At 33.2% G+C, this 22,942-nt stretch overlaps 1 protein-coding gene across 7 annotated transcripts in view; it reads right to left on the reverse strand.

The window, feature by feature from the left end:
• LOC110999218 (putative polypeptide N-acetylgalactosaminyltransferase 9) overlaps positions 1-22,942 on the reverse strand; it is a 141,734-nt gene that overhangs the window by 74,252 nt on the left and 44,540 nt on the right. For 5 of the 7 annotated variants that reach the window (XM_045630996.1, XM_022268169.2, XM_022268167.2 and 2 more), the window contains exon 2: positions 6,298-6,345. The gene's annotated coding sequence lies outside the window, so the exon portion shown is untranslated. Of the gene's footprint in view, positions 1-6,297; positions 6,346-22,292; positions 22,369-22,942 lie in introns of all 7 variants that reach the window. The other 2 variants (XM_045630997.1, XM_045630995.1) reach the window with 1 other exon arrangement.

Genomic DNA, 22,942 nt, shown 5'->3' on the forward strand with positions numbered 1-22,942 from the left:
CAGAATCTATGTGAACATAAAGAGTAAATTCTGTATATGCAAGTTATTATATCAATATGCAGACATTCTTGAAAACAAAGACCGACCACACCACATCAAACACATCGCAAACCAACGCTTTTTCTCCTTCCGATACCCTTTCATCTTAACTTGACCGCCCACTTCCTTTATGTTTTTTTTTTCAAAATTATCATTTACATTTCGAAATTCACATTACAATATTTATCAAAAATCTCGAACCTGTCATATCCTGATACAGAAAATATTATTATTTTGCAAAACTAGTTTAATTATAAATTCGTGTTATGTAGAAATCATTAAGTAAAATACAGCCTACATATCAAGAGGAAGAGCCTGTCTCACAACACAGGGAATCCTTGTGTGGAGTGCACTTTACCTAAATTTTCCGTTTAGTGTGTATATTACTTAAAAGTTATTTATTTATTTCTTTGTAATGGTGAAAGCGATATTTAGGCATGAATAGCTATTTCCTTTAAAGATAAAAAAGTGTTACAGATATATGATTGATGCGTGTATTGAATAAGCAATTAATACAGTTACATTACAATTGCATACGCGTTGTATAACTGAAATCACTATCAATTTGCGATTATTACTAAACAAGAAACATACGCGGCGAATTTTAAACATCGTATTCTTCAGTCGTTAATAAACAAAGCATTTATAACAGTACACCTTAAATAGCTCCTGTATTTATAAAAAAAGTAAAAAAGAAAGAACATTTTTGTATCGTTTGTAACGAATTAATCATAAAAATCCTGGCGTGATATCAATTATTCTCTCATCATTACAGTACGAAATTATATAATATTAATTATGAATAGCAATTTTTAAAACAAAAACAAACATTAATTTTTTTTCTTAAATAAAATAGTTGCCGGTCGTGGAAACGCTTAAACAGTTGAAGGTATAAGAATGTGAATAAATTATTTTGTTAAAGCAGGCAAACAAAGACAATCACATATTAAGACGTAATTTCTAATGATTTAAGCTTGTGTACAAATAATTAACTAATACTAAAAGTGGATCTATATAGGCTAAGTGATAAAATAATTAAATTTTCATGTTTCACTTCTACTGTTAATTTTGTATTAACGAACATAAATACAAAAAAATATCTTATCTAAATCATTAGCATATTATTATTGTATTTACAGTATTGTCTCCGGTCACGTCTGTACTCACAATAATTCAAAACACAGCACAACTCAAACCCTAACAGAAATATTCATATTGTTTACAGCTGTAGAATCTTCGTTGTATAATCAAAAATGAAAATTAATTAAACTAGTATTCAAGAAGCGAAATCAAAAGGTCGCGCTAATAAATTCAATCTAAATGTCAAATTATGACCCCTAACATCAATCTCAATTCCATGCCTTTATTTATGAAGATACAATTTGTATCTCTTTACATCAAGGTAGCAATATATTAGCATAAATCACGGAATTGGAGCATGATGAATATGCCACAGATTCCAACCTCCATCATAAAGGACTTGATCCGATTCCACAACTCAGGGTTTAATTTAAAATTAAAATGTAATGATTTGTAGTGCATTTACCAGCAGGCTGAGTAAGATGGAGATTAGGGCGGCACTTTTTTGTCGCCACTAATTTGGGAACGGAATTATTTTTGATACCTGATAGAAATCAAAAAGATTTCTGCATGACGGTTTCTTGACGTTTTACAGATTGAAGTCAGCAACAAATTTCGCCGAGGAATTTCCCCGTGTAGCAAACTTTAATATTCTATAGTAAATCAGTTCGCCGCTGTAAACAGTAATCGACCACTGCGTATAAGCTGCGTACTAGCTTACATTTTGTACGAGTGAAAAGAACGAAAATGAAAAACGAAACGAAATTCCAGAAAATGTATTTCCGTCTTCCCTCTATCAACCCAATACATAAGCGATAAACACTTCACAGATTATACCACTGGCAAGGAATTTTTTTTAAATTGTTCTTGTTCTATAAAAAAAAATCACGCGAAACGTCGGAAGAATTTAAAATTGTTAAATAATTATTATAAGTCTAATAATACATAGCTTCAATCCGGTAAAAAGTGTTTTCTCCGAAGGAAACGCACCGTTAAGGTAGCAATGTGCAAGAATATTAAAACTTTACCAATAAAAATCCTAACTAATAAAAAAATATAGGCTATGACTTTTGAATTTAAAGGCAACTAGAAAATATCACCTTTTTAGTTAATTTAAAACGAGTCTCATGAAAATTTTAATGAAAGACGAACAGGTTTGATGATATTATTACGTCATAGCCAGAGCGCTGCAACCCGACCTTTGCCGTACCTTCACATCCGGGTCAACGATGGCATTCTTTGTATATGAATAACTAGTTTGCTTGTAGTGCACATGGACAAAATATCACTTGGACTATTTCCGCGACTATCACATTTAGGAGACTTTTTGTTTTAAGAGCAGGGGGCAAACGGCCAGGAGGCTCACCTGATGTTAAGTGATACCGCCCATGGACACTCTCGATGCTAGAGGGCTCGCGAGTGCGTTGCCGGCCTTTTAAGAATTTGTAGACTGTTTTTAGTCTTTAAGACTCTTACTTTTTCATGATTAATTAACGTTGTTTCAGTTTTAAAAGAAACAATACAATTACATTGACGAGTTAATTTGGAAGTTAACGTCTCTATCGCTTGGAGATCTATATTGTTTTCACAAAATACGCAAGATCTAGCCCGCTTAATTTAATGAGTTGGTGAAAGGATTTGCACAAGCAGTTACATAATACTGCATATGAACTGTTAAAGATGTGCACATTATTTTAGCGTTTCGCTACTTTCTAATAACACAGCGCTAAAGAGCGTTATTTTATTTCAAACTGCGCTGAATAGGTTATTGCAGCGTACTACAGGAAAATCAAACAGTCGGTGAAATACGGCCAGTGCTAACAAATAGCTATGGATATCTGTATGACCAGGAGGTAAGCAAATTCTCAATTAAGGAACCCTTTCCTCTTGAAAGGGTCTAGTTTCGGAAATACTTAAGATCTAGTCCCATTATGTCAACAAGAGTCTTTAAAACGTCCCTATTATGATAAATTTATTATTCACGTGTGTGTATCATAAATACGACAATAACTGTGATAACGATAAATTTATATTAATTTCGATACTCGTAAGAGAACAGGTGACAAACCCGAATTAAATAAAACAATGTATTAATAAGAAATCAATATTGACGCTAAATTCTTTATCCATTTAAGTACGTCCGGACGCGTCCATCCAAATCCTACTAAGCGACCTGTTTGTTTTAATTTAAACGTAATGGAAATATTAATTAAAAACTTTAAATGTCAAGGTTTTTCATTCAACTTTTGCCTTTTATAAAACCTACATTCTTCATAACAAAAAAACTTTATGAAGTTGAAGAGGAATTAAATTGCCGTCGCATTTCTCATAAAATTTACATTAGGACGCCAAGAATTGCAGTGAAATTGAATTAAAATAATTTTTTTCCGTGTTTATAATCTATTTATCAACACAAAAAAGCGTTGTTTTGTGCATTTTTTGTTTATATTTCATATTAAATGAATAATTTTATTATTTACCAAACTACATTTTTATTATTGTTTCTTAAGGGGGTAAAATGTAAATACAATTAATTAATAAGTATTAATAATACAAGTATAATGTATTATATTTCAGGCTCTATGTGTTTATTGGCTAAATATACTATAACTGCCTGGTACGAGAGTGCGTTAATCTATAAACTAAGGCAAAAAAATGCGGTTGACGCCCAAACACAAAACTACTTAAAATCCTTTTAAAACAAATAATATAACTTTCCAAACAGTGCTCCGAATAAAAAACACATAAAAAACTAACAAACATTAGTAGACCTCAGTTAAGAATATAAACTGTTACTACTAAGAGGCCTCTCTAGTAGGTCACAAAGCTTTACGATAATTTGAACAAACAAGTTAGCGTGTGTGTCCAGATATAAAAAAGTGACCGCTAGATAAGCTCACGGCACTATCAAACATACGGGCATAAAGAGGAAATCCACGTCAAAAAATATTAGGTAATCGTATAATATTTTAATTCATAAGTTTAGTAAACCCACTTCTTACACGTGAAATAATAGAATTTTTTATGACTTTATATTTCTACGTAGACTGGTATAATTTAAGTAGTGTGACTATATACATATGTGTGTATTATGAATTTTGTTTTTCAGCAAGTCTGCCCAGGGGTTAATTGTGTACAGTACTGCAAGCGAGCCCAGGGCTTCTTTGATGCCGCCTTATTGTAACATGAAGTGGTTTTAATGGGGATTGCACACCTGGTCTCTAGCTAGAGATTCTAGTGTGATTCCCAATCCCACATAACCTTGCTACTTTTTGTAGCCATACCCAGAGTACGGTTTGACAAATAACCACTATGGGCTGATCACCACAATTGAACGCACCCTTGACCAATGATAGTTCTAGCCACCATGAGGTCAAGCAATTGTTTAAAATGTTCACGCATTGTTGCTTCGTATTGGAAGTCATGATGATCATGTTGAGACTTACGACAAATAGCATAGAATACCTAAATTTTTTGTATTCTTTTCTCGAAGATAACTTTCTTAATATGCACGGCCTTCTGTAAATCACACACGCGTTGGGTTTTGTGTCTTAGATATGACAACTTCCTCTCATCTCTAATTTACACAAGTCTTGAATGCGTAGGAAAAATCCAGTGGCATAGAGACTATCACTGAATCCACTAGGCATACACTACTTTATTTGACTTATAGTTATTATAATACAAAAATTATTAAACAGTAGCTTTCAATACAGCGCTGTATTAATTGAGTTTTGAAATGTTTCCTTTCATGAAAGCTCATACTATATATCTAAATAGAAAAAGCGTTAACATTCTGCGAAAAGTTATGCAGTTTTAATTAAATGTTGCATTAAAATGAGCATGAAGGTGGGTTAAAGTTGCAATGGTAATCTTCATTAAGTAGATTTTATGAATTTAGTTATTTGTATACGGTACGTGCGCGAGTTCGCAATATTATTTGGACAGAAATAATCGTGTAGAATGTGCAAAATAAATTGTATCGTTAAACTTAATTTACTTAACTGCTACGTATGGGAAAATAAAATAATAGTGCTTGAGCAGTCTTGGCCTAGTGGCTTCAGCGTGCGACTCTCATACCGGTGGTCGTAGGGTACCCGGCTGTGCACCAATGGACTTTCTTTCTATGTGCACATTTAACATTTGCTCGAACGGTGAAGGCAAACATCGTGAGAAAACCGACATGTCTTAGACCCAAAAAGTCGACGACATGTATCAGGCACTGGAGGCTGATCACCTACTTGCCCATTAGATTTAAAAATGATCATGAAACAGATTCAAAAATCTGAGGCCAAGACCTAAAGAGTTTGTAGCGCCACTGATTTATTTATAAAAATTGGAATGACACTCTGTTCTAGTATTGTTTATTTTATAGAACAGAGGGCAAACGGGCAGGAGGCTCACCTGATGTTTTTTTTTTAATTTTTTTTTTTCACTACATTTTTCTATCTTAACAGTAATTACTAATACGATAGAATTCTAAAAACATGTTAAGTGATACCGCCGCCCATGGACACTCAATGCCAGAGGGCTCGCGAGTGCGTTACCGGCTTTCTAGCAATTGGTACGCTCTTTTCTTGTGTGTGTTGTATTTTATATTTTTCTCACAGATTTTTTTTCAGTTTACAAATTTAATATAATAACGAGAAATTAAGTTGATAAAATTTATTAAGTCACAAACCTACTATGGCATGCATTGATGCACCTGTTCATTGCAGTACTTTGTAATTCAGTACATAAAAAGCTTGTCTTGTATTGCATGGTTCATATTCAACAATTCTTGTTGAATCTCTTTTATCTCTAACAATCCACAATCAATTCAAAACTCCTGTTCCCTCTATCTACATGTATTAACTACTGTTATTTTATTAAAGTGAGTTCGATATAAAAAATAGATAATAAATCTTATTATTCCAAATTTAAATATTCATCCGCCTCAACGTTCGAAATTTAAATATTCATCCGCCTTAACGTTCGAAATTTAAAAAATATATATAAATTATTAGAGATTGGCTAAACGAGGTCGTACTGTCCTAGATCGAGTAGTAAAACTTATATCTTACAAAATGCCGCTTCTACGCCATTAAACGAATAACGTAGATATTAATAATGTAATTACTTTTAACCTCCGGATGCAGTAAACAGCATTTATATAGATTACATTCATCCTGTACATACCTTATTTATGACGCCAAGTTGAACTCAAACCAATGAAGTCGCGTGTTCCTGCAATTCAAACAAAACAAATTATATTTTTGTTCTTATGTGACTTAAACAATACATATTATAAATTATGATTACACTAAGCATTTTATTTAACATTTTTACGTGACTATAGTCGCCCTTAGCTGAATGTACTTTTAGTGAAATAACAAAGAAAGCTATCTTCAAAACTTGTAATGCAAAGCTCGTACATTTGTGGTATGCAGTTCCATTAGCAAACGGCGTGGTCTATTGTAGTCGAGACCACAAGTCCCGGTGGCTTAAAACTGCCACAGATTATAATATTCACTAAGAAAACCTGAGAATAACCTCCAACAATACAACCTTTACTACGTAATTTAGTTAACCAATGGTGTTTAGATTCTAATCAGAAGAATATTTGTCCATACTTAAATTTTATGTAATTAAGAGGCCTATCTTTGAAGGCATAAACAATGTGGTCGTCATACAAATAAAAACACTTTCGAAAACATAATATTTGCTCTATTATTCTTATTATTATGTATATAAACACATAGCTGATGCTCGCGTATTTTGATATTTGGAGAAAATATCCAATCTATTTTAAGAGTTCAATGATGGTGCACTGATTACACATTCCGGAAACCTATTCAAGTCGGCCACTACCCGGTTTGTATAATACACTATATATTATATTTATTTGTAACTCTTTAGTTAAAAATAATACACATATTATAACACAATAGCATAGCGATTTTATATATATACATATTATTATTTTGTAAAAAAAATATATTCAGGAATTTAAAAATATACGGCAGTGTAGCCCTTCAGGTACCTAGGTGAAAACTACTTTGTGTTTTCTGTACTTTATTTTATTAAAAAAAATAACAAAACTGATAATAATAACTAAAGAACATCTGTCTAGATGCCTCTGTACAAAATTATTTAACTTTTCCCTGTTGAGTCTATAGAGATATCACTTTACATAACGCGAGTATGAACACGAGTGCCTACGTGATCTCACGCCCTATAGCCCGTATAGCCCAGTCATATTAGGTAAGAAAAGGGGTCAACCTCGGAATGAAAGATAATAAGCTGCAAATTGGTATGAACCTTTGTTTTGTCATTCTAAATGTTGTCTCAAAAGTCACAATCGTTATCGTGTCCGCGTCTTAAGATATTCAAGGTCAAAGGTCACAAAAATCGGTTTTTCGCGAATATCTGGCTTCCTATCGGTTGAATGAGATTTGCATTTATTATAAAAGTTGTAGGCTATAAAATTCCCTACAACTTTTGTTTACACTTTTTTTTCATACGACCAACCGTTTTGAAGGTAGAGCGCGAAGTGCACATCGTACAGTCATATACGGCCTAATGCAAGGTTAAGCGTGAGTTATGGTTATCAGTACGTTATAAAGTCAATTATTTACTTGGAAATTATAATTATTAAACAATGCCTATTATTTATGTACTAACTATTAATTATTTATATTTAATTAAAGTAAGTAACTTGATTATTTATATATAATTATTCATATTTAACTATTTAAGTATAAAATATTATTAATTCTGCCCAAAACAAACATTATTAGAAAATGGAGTGCGCATCTTGTTGGCATTATATAATGCTCCAAAATCTGAGGACAACATTGATCATTTCCGCTACACGCAATTCATCAAATTTACAAAACTAAATAAACCTGTACAACTGTCAACACTTCCACCAACAAGTGTAGCAGCTCATCAACACATAAAACGTGTCTACTACCAGATTCAAACGTGGTTAGGGAAGGACTTAGAACCTCAAGAATGGGGCTGGATGCTTGAAAATGAAATCCTGGAGCCCATACGAACGTTATTACCTCCAGCACCAGCCGAACTACTAAACGTAATATTTTGCAATTGCAAAAATGGTTGTGGTTCCCGCTGTGGATGCAGAAAATCAGCGCTACAATGTTCTTTAGCTTGCGGCCAGTGCAACGGACAAGCTTGCCTCAACGCTTCACTGTATCCAAGTAATCCCGATGAAGAAAATACATATGATCCCGATATTCTGGAAGGTTTGGAGATGAACATGACAGATAATGAGGATGATGACAATGAATCGAACATTTTTGAGCGACAAGAAGAAGAAGAAGACGAAGAAGAAGAAGATAATTAGCTTCCATTTCCAATTTCATTACAATTAAAATCAACCAAGATACTTTTGATATTTGAACTCACATTTTGATAAATGTATATTATGCCGTATTTAATAATAAATAAAAATATGTGTAAAATATATACTCTTACTATCATTTTAACTTAAAATAAAACTAAAATATATAATCCAGAATTAATAATATTTTATACTTAAATAGTTAAATATGAATAATTATATATAAATAATCAAGTTACTTACTTTAATTAAATATAAATAATTAATAGTTAGTACATAAATAATAGGCATTGTTTAATAATTATAATTTCCAAGTAAATAATTGACTTTATAACGTACTGATAACCATAACTCACGCTTGACCTTGCATTAGGCCGTATATGACTGTACGATGTGCACTTCGCGCTCTACCTTCAAAACGGTTGGTCGTATGAAAAAAAAGTGTAAACAAAAGTTGTAGGGAATTTTATAGCCTACAACTTTTATAATAAATGCAAATCTCATTTAACCGATAGGAAGCCAGATATTCGCGAAAAACCGATTTTTGTGACCTTTGACCTTGAATATCTTGAGACGCGGACACGATAACGATGGTGACTTTTGAGACAACATTTAGAATGACAAAACAAAGGTTCATACCAATTTGCAGCTTATTATCTTTCATTCCGAGGTGAAAGCCCTAATATGACTGGGCTAGTATAGCCCGCGTTACGAAGACGCACTGTTCATCGTTCCAATGTGCTAAATTAGAAAATAACTGGCGGCGAACGTTTGTCAATGGCAAATAAATGAGGCAATATTGAACAGTAGAAAGCACTGAATTACACCGAATTTTGTTGATTTGTTTTTTATGAGTAATTTTTGTTAGTGTTAATTGAATGTTTATCATATTAAGATGATAAAAAAGCACAAGATTAATTCGATGATTGAATTTTTGTTATAAAGTTTTGTCTGTTAACATATTTTGGACAGAATTATACTTTATTAATTTTTTATTTATTTATTTCCAGTAAATTTTCCTATCTTAACCGCATATGTGGTATATAAATGCTTTGGTAACGTAACGTGGCTTGACATGCAAAGGTGTTGAATTTGATTTTCGGAAAAACAATTGCAAAAAACTAAATATGATAAATATAATATGTATATACATAAGCCATCCATTCCATTCCATCTCATCGGCTCTTCATTCCATTGGTTTATAATCCTTCAATTTCCGCTTGGAAAGTAGATTAATCTTAATAAAATGGATCAATATATAGAAAGATAAATATATCCATATCTTTTATGTATCATAGTTACTTGTTATTATCCCAGTCACCCATTATATCGGAAAACACGTCAGCTTTCGAGAGCTTTACATTCCAATACATTTTCGTCACAAATACTCAACTTTCGGGTCACCGAGTCACGATACACGAGTAATGTGGGTCAAGAGTGGCAAGTCGATGAAATGACCCTCTTTAAGAAGCTTTTTTCTTTGAAAATCCTATTAATATTAAAAATGCGATTTTCGTATCATTTACCAGACTTTCACTGAAAACACCTTAAAATAAAATATTTTAATGATAAAAATATTTTATATAAGATTATCATTGTTTCGACTTTCTTTATAAATAATGCATAACCATACATTATGATAACTTTATGGTTTTAATAAGACGTTTAGTTACGTCTTGCCTATTAATAGAAGATACAGTATTAGAGGCTACGATCGCTCGTTTCTGGAGTTATGCTTTTTTGACAAAACAATGGATAGCGATAATGATATGGCCTTTAAAACATTAGCCGTTGCAGTGTTAACATAATTAATTTGCTGACATATTTTTTTTTTATTAAATTTTATGCCACTACAATGGAAATAATGAAAATAATATAATAATTTTAAAAAAAATGGTTACCACCTGTCAGTGAGCTGCACGAGTGTTGCCGCCGGCTGTAAGTAGGTATATTTGTCACCTATATATAGTCACTAAAATTAAAGTTTTATATTATGGTTAAAAGTTGAAAAATCGGCGGCAAGCAGAGGTTGCCGCCATCCAGAATCGAGCGATGGGATCTCAGTCCATACGTTTCCTCTTGAATTCAACTGCTTTCGATACGCACTTATTTTATCCAATTTGTTATCTGTTTCATATTGGCAAACAGATTTAAGTACCAATAAAAGTATAATCCGAGTCGATAAGAGATGACGTGAAAATGTTATTGATATGAAATCTCGTGTTTGCTCGTATCCTACGATGTAAAACACGACGCACTACTATCAATCATATGGTAACGACACTCCAAGTCAGGGATCGCTTCAAAGATCTTCTGTATCCCTAACAAACTGTAAGTATCCTAGTTGACCTGGCAAACGTCCTTTTTCCATGTATATCATTTATAATAAAAATAGGAGTTTATTGTAAAGGGTTGAAAATTTAGGGTTATATGTATTTACTAATGCTGTATCATAAAATTTCTAAAATATAAAAGAATTTATTTTACCTAAAATTGAAAAAAAAAATTTAGGGGCTTAACATTTAGGGGGATGAAAAAAAGATGTTGTCCGATTCTAAGACCTACCCAATATCCATACAAAATTTCATGAGACTCGGGAAAGCCGTTTTCGAGGAGTTTAACCACAAACACCGTGACAGGAGAATTTTATATACATATAAGGTTTAAAACTCGACACACAAAACTCCCATATTCCAAAACCTCTTCCAGGTTGAATATCTAACAGTGATACTCTGCCGAATACTCTCTTTGTTGAATTTAGAAATGTTCATTCAATTTCCTATATTTAATTTGTTAATGCTCCATACAACCAATATACTCCTATTGGAAAGGTCAAAGGTTGTAGCGAAAGCGATGGCTTTCACAATGACTCGGCCATGCTTTAATGTCATAGATGAGCTGGTGAGAGCTCCGTACAGAGAAGAATCAAACTAATGAATCTCCATTCCTGCTGTGTACAATTCGTTTTACGTCAGCAAAAATCTTTGCCAGACACTTTTAGCAACTCGACGCCAATAAATCAATTAATATAAATATAGATATACCTAGATATACCTTTCCATATCTTAACTTAGCATTTCTCTTTAATTGAAACAGTAATTTTAATAATGAATTGAGTAGAATATCAGATATAAAGAGGTGTGAAGAGGTTTTTTTATGTTATAGATGTATTGTAATATGAATGTATAATTAACTAAGCTAAAACGATACTATCAACAAAATTCTCGTATTCTATACTGACTCGTAAACCAACTCGACCCTACTAAATATTTAATTATAAAAAAGATCTGTTACAGTTTACTTATCATCGAAGACTTCATTTTCAAAATGAATTTCAGGATAAAAGGTTTTTAAATTTTGTTTGTGTACAGACGTGGAATCATATATATTAGTTATACCTTCAGCTATGTCAAAATCTAGGTGACAATGTTACAAACATAATTTTAAACTGAAAACATGTTTCACATAATTTCACAACAGTTAACACTGTCATGTTTATATTTGAATAACAAAAAACCACAATGTAACATAACACATAAAGAAAATGTTTTCCTAGTCATAAATGTCGCTCCAAAGTACTGTAGGCAAATAATCTGATAATCGAATTGACATTAGACATTTACGCAATCTAAAATATCTGCGCTTTAACGAACAAAAGATGGAATACGACTCGCATTGTGTTCATAATAACTCGACCGCAATGAGAACATCCCGCCGTTCGCTATTCGATTACTCAATTGGTGATGATTGCGGACATAAATCTGTGCATGACAATCAATGCGAAATGTCGTTTGGCCGGTACTTTTGGGACTTCAATAATATTACGTTCAGTATCATGTAATTACAGCGACATCCGTTGATTAAAAACCAATTTTAATTTAATTGTATTAATAAAAAAACTAATTAAACGTGTATCGTTTTAAGCGGTATTTAATATTTCGCACGTAGAACATAAAACAGACATAATATTATTCTAGTGTCCGTTCACTTGATATCGTTTTTATTAATGCGAAACCGTTTTTATAGATTTTTCAAAGTATTGTATCTCAGACTTTAACATGCATGTTGTGAAATAAGCATATAATACATACAATCATTCACAATGTACCTAATTCATAAAAATTAGGTTCCAAAAAATTCTGAAAAGAGGCAAGAAATTCAACCAAAGTTTTCGCTTGCTAATTTTTTTAGGAAAGGTATACGTATGCCATATAGCTTTCCTAAATAATTTATTCATCCTGCCACAATATCAATCAGCTGTGCCATGGACTAGGTGGGCGCGGGTCAATGACCGTGCGTTATCCAATAAAGGCGAGTGGAGATGCCACTAATCAAAGACCTCGATAGCGGTGAGATTTTAACAGGTTTCCTAATGCGCTGTGACCGCTGACCGTGTGTTGTATAACGAAGCCAATCATCACGGGAAAGTGAATATCGGAATTCTTTTAAATGGCGAAAGTTATGATGACAGGTAATTGACATAATTTTATTTTTTGACGTATATACAAAGAAAATATGTAAAGATCAGCGAATAAGAAACGACAGTATCAAGTTTTAACAGCCTGATAAAACTGTTAAGGACAGCCTGTAAAAAAAATGGACGCAGATAACATTTAGTCGTTATTATTCGTAATCAAATATCTAACGATAATAAGAGTATAATCATGTCTTAGACAGAAAGGAAGTTATAACTTCATAAATTAGTAAAGCGAGAACTATCATAGTTATTGTTATTATAATAAACTTTTTCTAGGATATAACTTTAACTGCTAAGTGGAAACAAGATGCTTCATCATAAAACTGCCTACCGATGTTGTTATAAAATTGAAAGTGAATTAACTATTAAATTCGTTGAGCAAGATGGGAGCTTACAAAGGGCAATTTGAATTAGAAGTTAAGTTTTATAATCCTGAGCACATCAAATTTAAATTTATTGAACAAGAAACATCTGATAAAGCTGTAAAAATAGCATTTACCCAGTAGACGTCGCAAGTAAGAAAAGCGGAAATGTGGCAGTCCCAAACAAACCTGATACAGCTTGCAGACGAGGCAAAGAGATCCAAAAATACTTGAAATGTACGTATGAGAATAATTTACGTGAAACGTCCTTGACTTAGACTAAAGTTCGTAGCGAATATGAAAAAACAGGGCCTCGTAATAACATACAACAAGACCACGATCAAGCTACGGTCAATGCCAATGACCATGAAGCCCGTGGGCATGAAAACAACGTAACATTTAATCATTTAATTACGTAATGTTCCAATGCTTTAACTGACATTCATCGTAATGATAACAACAGTATATAGGAAATCCAACAGTTAAATCCGAAAACATGTCTTATGTTGGACATCTTCAAACCTTAATATCAGTAATGATCTCTAGATATTTTTAACAAAGAATAATTGAATTCTTTGGACTATAAATCATCAGACTATTTGGACAATTCGATTTCAGTACCGTTTAAAAATTACATACATTCGCAAATGAAGTAAAGTAGACAATCGCAACACAATAGTCCAAGAATCACGATAAAAACAGTTATTCATATTTCAATACTTTCAAAGACAATGCTATTTATATAAATGGTCAAGAAGTAACGGTCGGTGACCCGACGAAGCTCCAACCTCAACATACTGACTGTAACGGTCCGGAGGTTTTTGTTAAGAATTGTCGGACATCTTGTATGGCAATTTGTTTCATTCCGACGTCATTCCTAGAAAGGAATCCTAGGCTACGTACACACCGGCGGTTGTTAATAGGGTCGATATAATGAAAAAGTAGCAGTAAACTGACCATATTGAAAGGAGTTATTGTACTAGTAACCAAGTAGAAAGACATCTGTGACATTTGAATTAGGAACATTGTCAACTGGCTGGCTAACTAAACTGAAATTTGTTTGGGCCATAAAAGACTTAAGGTTCATAATATGCCAATGATTCACCTTTATGAAGCAACCAATTTTAGTTTCATAGTTGATTTCACAATGTAAAATTACCAATACAAAAGTCACCGATACTTGCGCGAATAGTACCTAAATAATAATATAATTGTACACGCCGGCAACACACTTGCGAGCCTTCTGGACCCGTTTACCTAATAGTATAAAATAAATAGGCATAAACAACCTGCCAGTATGAATGTACCCTGATTTGACCTTTCACGAAGATTCTCGTTAATCGAGGCTTTTTATGAATGCTCTTCCGTCGAGGTTTTATATCTAGCGATCTATTCTAAACAAAGTACGCATTAGAACGCATAACCATTACTTGACGAGTGCTTTTAACCTCGACTTCCTTCTAGGTGTTTAAATGTTTTTCCTACTTCATGAAAGCAAAATCAGTATTACCCTAGCATTTAAGACTGCGCGTATAAACCTTGAACGGGCCTTCCAACATACAAATACAGTACGACAGGGTATCCCTCAATAAAATAACTATAAATTTACATAAAACGTTTATATTATTTGAGGAATTGAAGCTTGATTTAAACAAAGATGCAATTTAACATACAATAAGGTGGTTGGGGCTTTCCATACCAATTTATCAATTGACCGATGTACTAGACCCTACTATGTAACTATTTGCATTGATAAATGTAATATTATGTCGTTGCGTAGATATGTGGAATCTCAGTATACCAGTGGATTATCGGATTAACACCTGCATATAAGTTTCATAATCGGACGTCGAGGCTGAATACGAAATTTCACCAGCATCACCTCGACGTCCGCGGTTCCACAATTGAGTGTTTTATAAGTCCGCGTACCGGATACAAAGACCGGCAACGTACTTGCGAGCCTTTTGGCAATGTTATTGCCCATAGGTATCACTTAACATCAGATGCTGCTGTTACATGAAATAACGTCCAATATTTAAACTAAGCTCTCTGATTGAAACAATATAAACTCAAACAGATCCTTATAATGTATTAAAATATTATAACGAAATAAACCAAATATTATTTATTTAAGTATTAATAAAATAAATACGCCTTTCATAGCTCCAAATATCCCCTACAATAATAAACCATCTATTCCCAATTGAATTGTATGCCTATTATCACAATCAATTACACATCACATATTCATTGAATAGAATGAATCATTATTTTGAAATGGTTTTTGATAACATACGTAAGAGAACAATGAAGATGACGCTTTCAAAGACAAAACAAAAAACGTGATGCCATTCATAAGCCAAGGGCGTGAGTCCGTTTAATTTTCAATCAATTTAGTTCTTTCAAACTTCTTTACTAATTTAGGTACCGCCACAAACTTTTCATTCCGTCAATACGATAACGTTAGCCCGAGTCACAATTACACCCATAGAACTCAAGTATTCCTTATAAAAGATTGTTACAGTGACTACTCGATTTAGCAAGAATAAATAAAAAAACATGAAACAGTCGTCGGGCCGCTGTGACCTGACCAATCACAGCTAAGAACTGGATTCTAAACTGTCTCGATCTAGCAACTCGTATGAACAGGTCTGAGTAGAAGCTCTCAGGAGCTATGTGTTCCTGGTACTTTTCGTGTAAATATTTAACTTGACAAACGAGTTAAGGAATATTTTTTGCACCTTCATACTTTTAGTATTCCAAATATGGCATTCTTACAGAATTAACCAGCTGGCAAGGTCATGAAGCGTCTGATGCCTGAACCCAATAATTAAACCACAATCTCAGATTGTTTTCAATATGTCCGTGACAGTCGATCGATCTCCTATTTGCATCCCAATAACCTAACCCTACGAAGTCAATTAGTTAATATATAAATATATCTTAAGATAGGATATTGGCACAGTTGAACATTCATTTTCATACAAAGATCTATGCACATACACCGATCCGACCTACCATAAGATTTTTAATTAAGATTAAGCTGTCTAAATTACATGGTCAAAAATGGATTGAGATAGGTTATTGGGTATGGGTGTTAGTCTTTGTTCTGTAGACATCAGTAAAATTATGGTCTAACTAAACTGTCTTGTAAACTTATTTTCATGTATTTGATTTTTTGCATATTCGATTCTGATTGGCCTTTTTTATTAGTTTGATATTGACAGACTCATTCTGGGTGATTCTGTGGGCCCTTAATAAACCATAATTTCACATATCCCGCCCGTGTGCAGGAAGTCTTATCTACATTCACTAATTAGACAAGGCAATAATTCAGTGATAAGGATATAAAGTAATTATCGCTTATTCACGTTTCGTCACAGTGTCTTAAGTAATAAAACTGCGCGTAAAATTCATTAGTATCGCCGTTTATTAGCAAAATGGTTTTTAAAACTCTTTTAACACTTGGACACAATTCAGACTAAACTCATTTTAAACAATTTATTAACTTTAGTTGTTGCAGACTATGACATCATACTCATACAAGATCTGAATATTAGCCACTGGAAGCTTTGGGATAAGTCAGTGTTCAGAGCAATCAAGGGTTCTTTAGGTTGGAGTACCAATAGCCAGAAACTTTCTTGATAACACTCATATAAGTTATGAACTAGTGTTGATACCTAGACTAGACCATACGTGTAGTTTACAAAAACAGCACTAAATCTATAGAACGCAATTAGGTCATTACATTTAACTGGTTTGGTAAAGGTTTATTTCCACTTCTATTTCCATAGCATCCTATTTGTGAAAAATCTTAACTCTAACCAACAAAATGTACAGTCGTAAAGTTGGAAACATGAAACATCTTCATTAATTTCAAAAAATAGCAATTTACGAGTACCGCAGCCAGACATAATTGTGAACTTTTTACATTAAATAAACGTGAACAACCTTAAAAGTTAACCCGGCGCAGAGAGCATGCAAGATAAAGCTGTGTTTTTGTAGGACCGAGGTCACTTATTAATAATTAACATTTGCTTAATTAATATTTTCCTATTTCGGTATCGCTATTATGTAATTTGATACGGGTTTAGAATATTACTACGTATTCACTAATTATTGCGCTCAACTTTTCGAGTGTACGAGAACGACGGAAGCATTTTTTTTATAGAACTGGGGGCAAACAAGCAGATGAGCCTTCACCTGATGTTAAGTGATACCTCCGGCCATGGACAGTCTCAATGCCAGAGGGCTCGCAAGTGCGTTGCCGGCCTTTTAAGAATTTGTACGCTCCTTTCTTGAAGGACCCTAACTCGAATTGGTTCGGAAATACTTCAGTGGGCAGCTGGTTCCACAAAGTGCGGCAAAACCTGCCTGGACAGTTGGCCAATACTGATATATTTATTTTCTGATATATTTAAATCTTGATAAAACAGGCGACATTGCGCATAAAAATACTATATATTCAAGTCATAAGGACGGAGAAGTTTTTGTTTTTGACATATTTATGTGTGATTTGTTTTTAAGCAATACTAGCAAACACTTTTAGAGCTGCTATTTTTTGATGCTTTTAGTATGCTTTAGCAAGGAAACGACCTCGTTGTAACGTGAACGTTTTGTTCTACATACGGACTATTTTTGCTAAGTTATTTCGGAAAGCTACATTTTATATCTTATAGAGTTGTCTCTCTCCCTAAAATATGGCGAGGGGGCCGATGGGTGACCATGCGTCATACTCGTGAACGGGTGCTACTTGTGGTGACTGGTCATACTTGAATTCGTGTATGCGGTGATATTAGTTGTTTCTACTACGTATTTATATGTATACAATATGCCTCCTGCTGATAGATGACAAATCTTTGTTTTTAATTTATTTTATTTTTCCTTCAATCAAGATGTCATATGGAACATGGTGTAATGGTTGCAGCTCCTTACAAACGTTGTGTAAAACAAAAAACTTGGTGATTAAAAAGTGTGGCGGAGAGTTTATTGCCAGTTCTTCTCTTCCGTTCTACGCCCTTGATTTGCGAACTGGCAGTAAATGTAAAATTAGAATCATTTAATGTATATTTCTTTTTTGACGTTCATAAGTGTACATTATGTTACCTATATGAATAAATGATTTTTGATTTTATTTGATTTGTACTAATAATAAAAACAGGAAAACCGCTTGATAAAATCCATTCACACAATTCTTAGATCTTGACAGCGATCAGAGATTTATATCAACAGCTTGAAGATGCTTATTACACTGTTTTAATTATTAGACAAACAAATACTTCGGTACAATTTCGGTACTATACCCGCAGGAACTGTCAAATCCCAACATTAATTACACGCCAAATGGATCGCTATCCATTAGTTTGTCTACATTTAAAGCGTGTAGATAGGAACGGATAACTAATGATGTTTTGGGGTCAATATTTCAGTTGTCCCGGGACATGCTATAATGGTCGTAATTGGTCCCTAAACAGTAGCGTAGCGACAGCAGTCACGTCGGTAGAGTTATAGCTTTCGATACGTACGTGGGATTAGACCCTGTATGTAAAATGAATATTTGGGTTAGGCTTTTTTTTCTCTATGTGCGTGTTAAACACTAAACAAATAATTTAAACTTTATCCACTGTATAATGCTTCCTATCTCATTTTCTCCCACGTTAAATCTTATGAATTTTTTCAAATCCCAACGCTGCTAAAGAAGTCAAAAACGTAACAAAATAATAAACTGCTGAGCGTTTGATTTAAGAAAGTTAGCTATTTAGCTTATTTGAGAGCAGTGTTGGCCTGGTGGCTTCAGCGTGCGACTCTCATAGCTGAGGTCGTAGGTTCGATCCCTTGCTGTGCACCAATGGACTTTCTTTCTATGTGCACATTTAACATTTGCTCGAACGGTGAAGGAATACATCGTGAGAAAGCGTCATGTGTTAGACCCAAAAAAGTCGACGCCGTGTGTCAGGCACTGGAGGCTGATCACCTTCTTGCCTATTAGATTTAAAAATGATCATGAAACAGATTCAGAAATCTGAGGTGAAGACCTAAAGAGGTTGTAGCACTACTGATTTATTTTTCATTTATAGCTATTTAGCTTAACGAAATTCTGACATCAAAATCGATATTTGGACATGAATATAAAAAATAAAACATTGTACAATTTACTAATAGAATAAACAAATCCAAGTAAAACTACTACGTCCCAATATAACAAAGCTCCAACAAGAAACAATTAACACGCATGTCATTAAAGATTCCTTTACCTACAAAACATTCAAATTTGTCTCTTCAAGTTAATAACACAAAAAGCTATAATTCACTGACACACACTGCTATTCGAAAACATGCCACTTACATGAAAACTTTCCTGTGTTTTCGAGGGCATTAAATAGGAGTTAAAGTTCGTCCCTCAAGCCTTCATTTAAATTACAACCCACAATACGCTTCAGGTGAACTTTGGACTGAGAGTTAAATTTTAATCAAGTTTTGTAAGTTCATCCAGATCTTACAATGAACAAGGGTATTGACAACAAGAAACAAACAAATTATTATTCCATAACTGAAACATATATGTAATAAACATAACTTTTTACTGTTTAGTATTATTACTAGTAGTATAGAAGAATTTCAGAAGAAAATCAAAATATTTCCGTTTATTTGTTGATGATGGATTATCTTATCACAGAGTGTAAGACCTGCCACTGCCGTTCCTGACTTCCATGGAGACCAAACCAGGAATTTAAATTTCAGTGCGTGACAGTTACAACATTAAATAAAAACTAAAGACTAACTAAACTAACCAATCTATAGAGAAGTGTTGGCCTAGTGGCTTCAGGGTGCGGATCTCATACCTGAGGTCGTAAGTTTGATCCCAGAACATTACTTAGATCATATGCAACAATTGACTTTTGTTCTATGTGCGCATTTAACATTTGCTCGAACGGTGAAGGAAAACATCGCAAGGAAACCGACATATCTGAGACGCAAAAAGTCGACGCAGGCACTGGAGGCCGATCACCTACATGCCTATTAGATTTAAAAATGATTATGAAACAGATTCAGACATCTGAGGCCAAGACCTAAAGAGGCTGTAGCGCCACTGATATATTTTTAAAAACTAAAGACAACTCTTACAATTATAGTAAAGTCTTATCGTATGCTTCGCTATCAAGTAAAAATGCCTAAAACATGTTTACTGGTAAATGCATACGCGTAGTAATAAAGTAAGAGATATTGCTACATATAATACATACAAGTGTCATCAACCCATGATGATCTTTGTGTGACAACGCAAACAGCTTGAAATACAATTAGATAATCGCATATAAAACGCTGCTACTCCGATTAAGGCATTGCTGGACATAATCTGCATATATAAAACAATGGATCATTAATGTACATTAGCCATATATGGTTATTGCATGCGTGTTTCAAAGCATTAATGGAAATCGGAATTAAAACGGAGATGGTAATAAAATATACTAAACTTATAAAGCTATTTGTATTTTAATAAGTTAGGTACCGATTTAACGCATTAAAATTACACTACTTGACAGCTGGGTAAATTTGTTGAACGCTTCTTCTTAAAACAACTTCAAAAAAAAATTCTATGTACTATTTCTTTAGTCTTTGTATAGTAAAAAATTAAAATTAAAAAAAAGATAATATTACAAGTAATATTTGTTATTAGTCTGTATGCTATGATGTACACAAATCATGATGATTTAATTCATTTCTAAGGGGGTAAAGAGTATGTACCACACTTTTACATGGTACAACAATGCGGAGTGATAAAAATAAGAAAGAAATAGAAAAGAATTTCGAGCTGATTTAAGGAGCCGTGATTTAACAAATTGACCGAAAACTGAGTTCCAAATATTTCCTTATAAAATTCACACAATGTGTCACATATTGTTGTGGCATTCTTAAATTTAGTAAATTCTTTAACTATTTCATTTAATTTATTTATAGAATCTCATCATAGATGAAATACGAATAGAACCATAGAGAAGAGTACAAACATAAAAAATATTGTAAATCAAAGACAACACTTTTTTAAAGGATTGAAGCTACATATTATTTATTTTACATAATTTTAAGTTTTTCCCTATCATTGTATAGCTTCAATCCGTTACAAAAGTGTTTTTTTTTAATGTGTTAAAGAGACAAATAATATATTGTAAATCATTTTCAAAACATACATTATATATATTTATCGGCACAATAAATAAACATATAAACAATAAAATAGGAAAAATTAAACCACTTAAATGAAGGTACCAGGATCTCAGAACTGTAGAGGAAGCAGTACAGTAAACAGAACAAAGTGGTCGAGCGGCAATCTAACCAAACCGTTAAGAACAAGAAACGATGTCATACATCAACATCACACGGCGAAGATACCTAACATGCAACAATATTCTGAGAACAAGCCTGCGGTATACAAGGTATTTGAATTAATATGTAAATCTGAGTACAAAATAAATAACAATTATATTAATGTACATTTAACACTTTCATTTACATATAAATAGATTGCATAGAAACTTATTGTTCAGTGCGTCTAATATTTTGTTGGTAATTTTCAATCCATTAATTAGCCACATTTCTTGAAAACTACAGAACCTTGTTTTTTTGGCATGGAATCTCGCTGTTATGGGGAGCGCAGCTCAGCCGGAATGAACTTTTCCCGCGTCTAGCGCAAAGTCTCCTACGCCATCCAGACCTTGACCTGGGAATCCCGGATTTTTACTCTAGTCTGACATTGATTGTGCATTGCCGAGCGAGCGGCTGCTACCAGGGCAGGGCATTAATAGCATCTAAGTTAGTTCTAATTAGTTTCGTATTTAATTATAATCTACGACTTTTTTTATAGACCATTCTGTGTAGCACCGTAAAACTTACTAATTTATATTATAATCATATAATATTTTTAGAAGACTTGATCTTGACCTACAAGGTACAACCGGTATGCATACAACAATTTAAATTTACTAACCTTACTTCATGACTCACTGCGCACTTAGAAACATTAAAATAGTCATTGGTGAACAACTAAGCGTAATTGAATGTACCTGAAACAAAGATAACATATCTCTAGTATAAAAATATGAATTTTTCCGCGTGTGTTATTATATAAGTTAAATCATCCCGCAGTGAATTTTAAATGTATGCCTAGTGGTTAAACCGGCATGTTTAAGAAAGAAAATCGGCGACGTGTTCCATACCTCACCGAGCGATACTAGCGACGTCGCATTGGCGTTTCGGTGAGGGTATGGCCCTTATAGTTCGACTGTCTGAAGTTTGGTTGGAATGGATAATTGTATAGCATCTCATCAGTTATCTTTTGTTTCAATAAGTAAAAACTGGTTTTCACTAAAAAGTTTATGATTTTTTATACTTAAATTAAACTACATTGTCATCTTGATTGTAAGAGGTATTTATTCCTTAATTTATATTATTAAACAGTTTACTAAGAAAACTACAATAATAGCAGTATTCCACATATTATGTCAAACTATATTTTTCAGTAATCAACATAGGAAGCAATAAATAAAATAAACATTTCTCCTTAATAATTAGTAATACTTATATTAGCTTTCATCCGTTTATCACATTAATTTCTCCTTACAAGAGTATCTATACAAA

This window comes from Pieris rapae, chromosome 14, assembly GCF_905147795.1.
Source record: "Pieris rapae chromosome 14, ilPieRapa1.1, whole genome shotgun sequence".
NCBI classification, from domain to species: domain Eukaryota; kingdom Metazoa; phylum Arthropoda; class Insecta; order Lepidoptera; family Pieridae; genus Pieris; species Pieris rapae.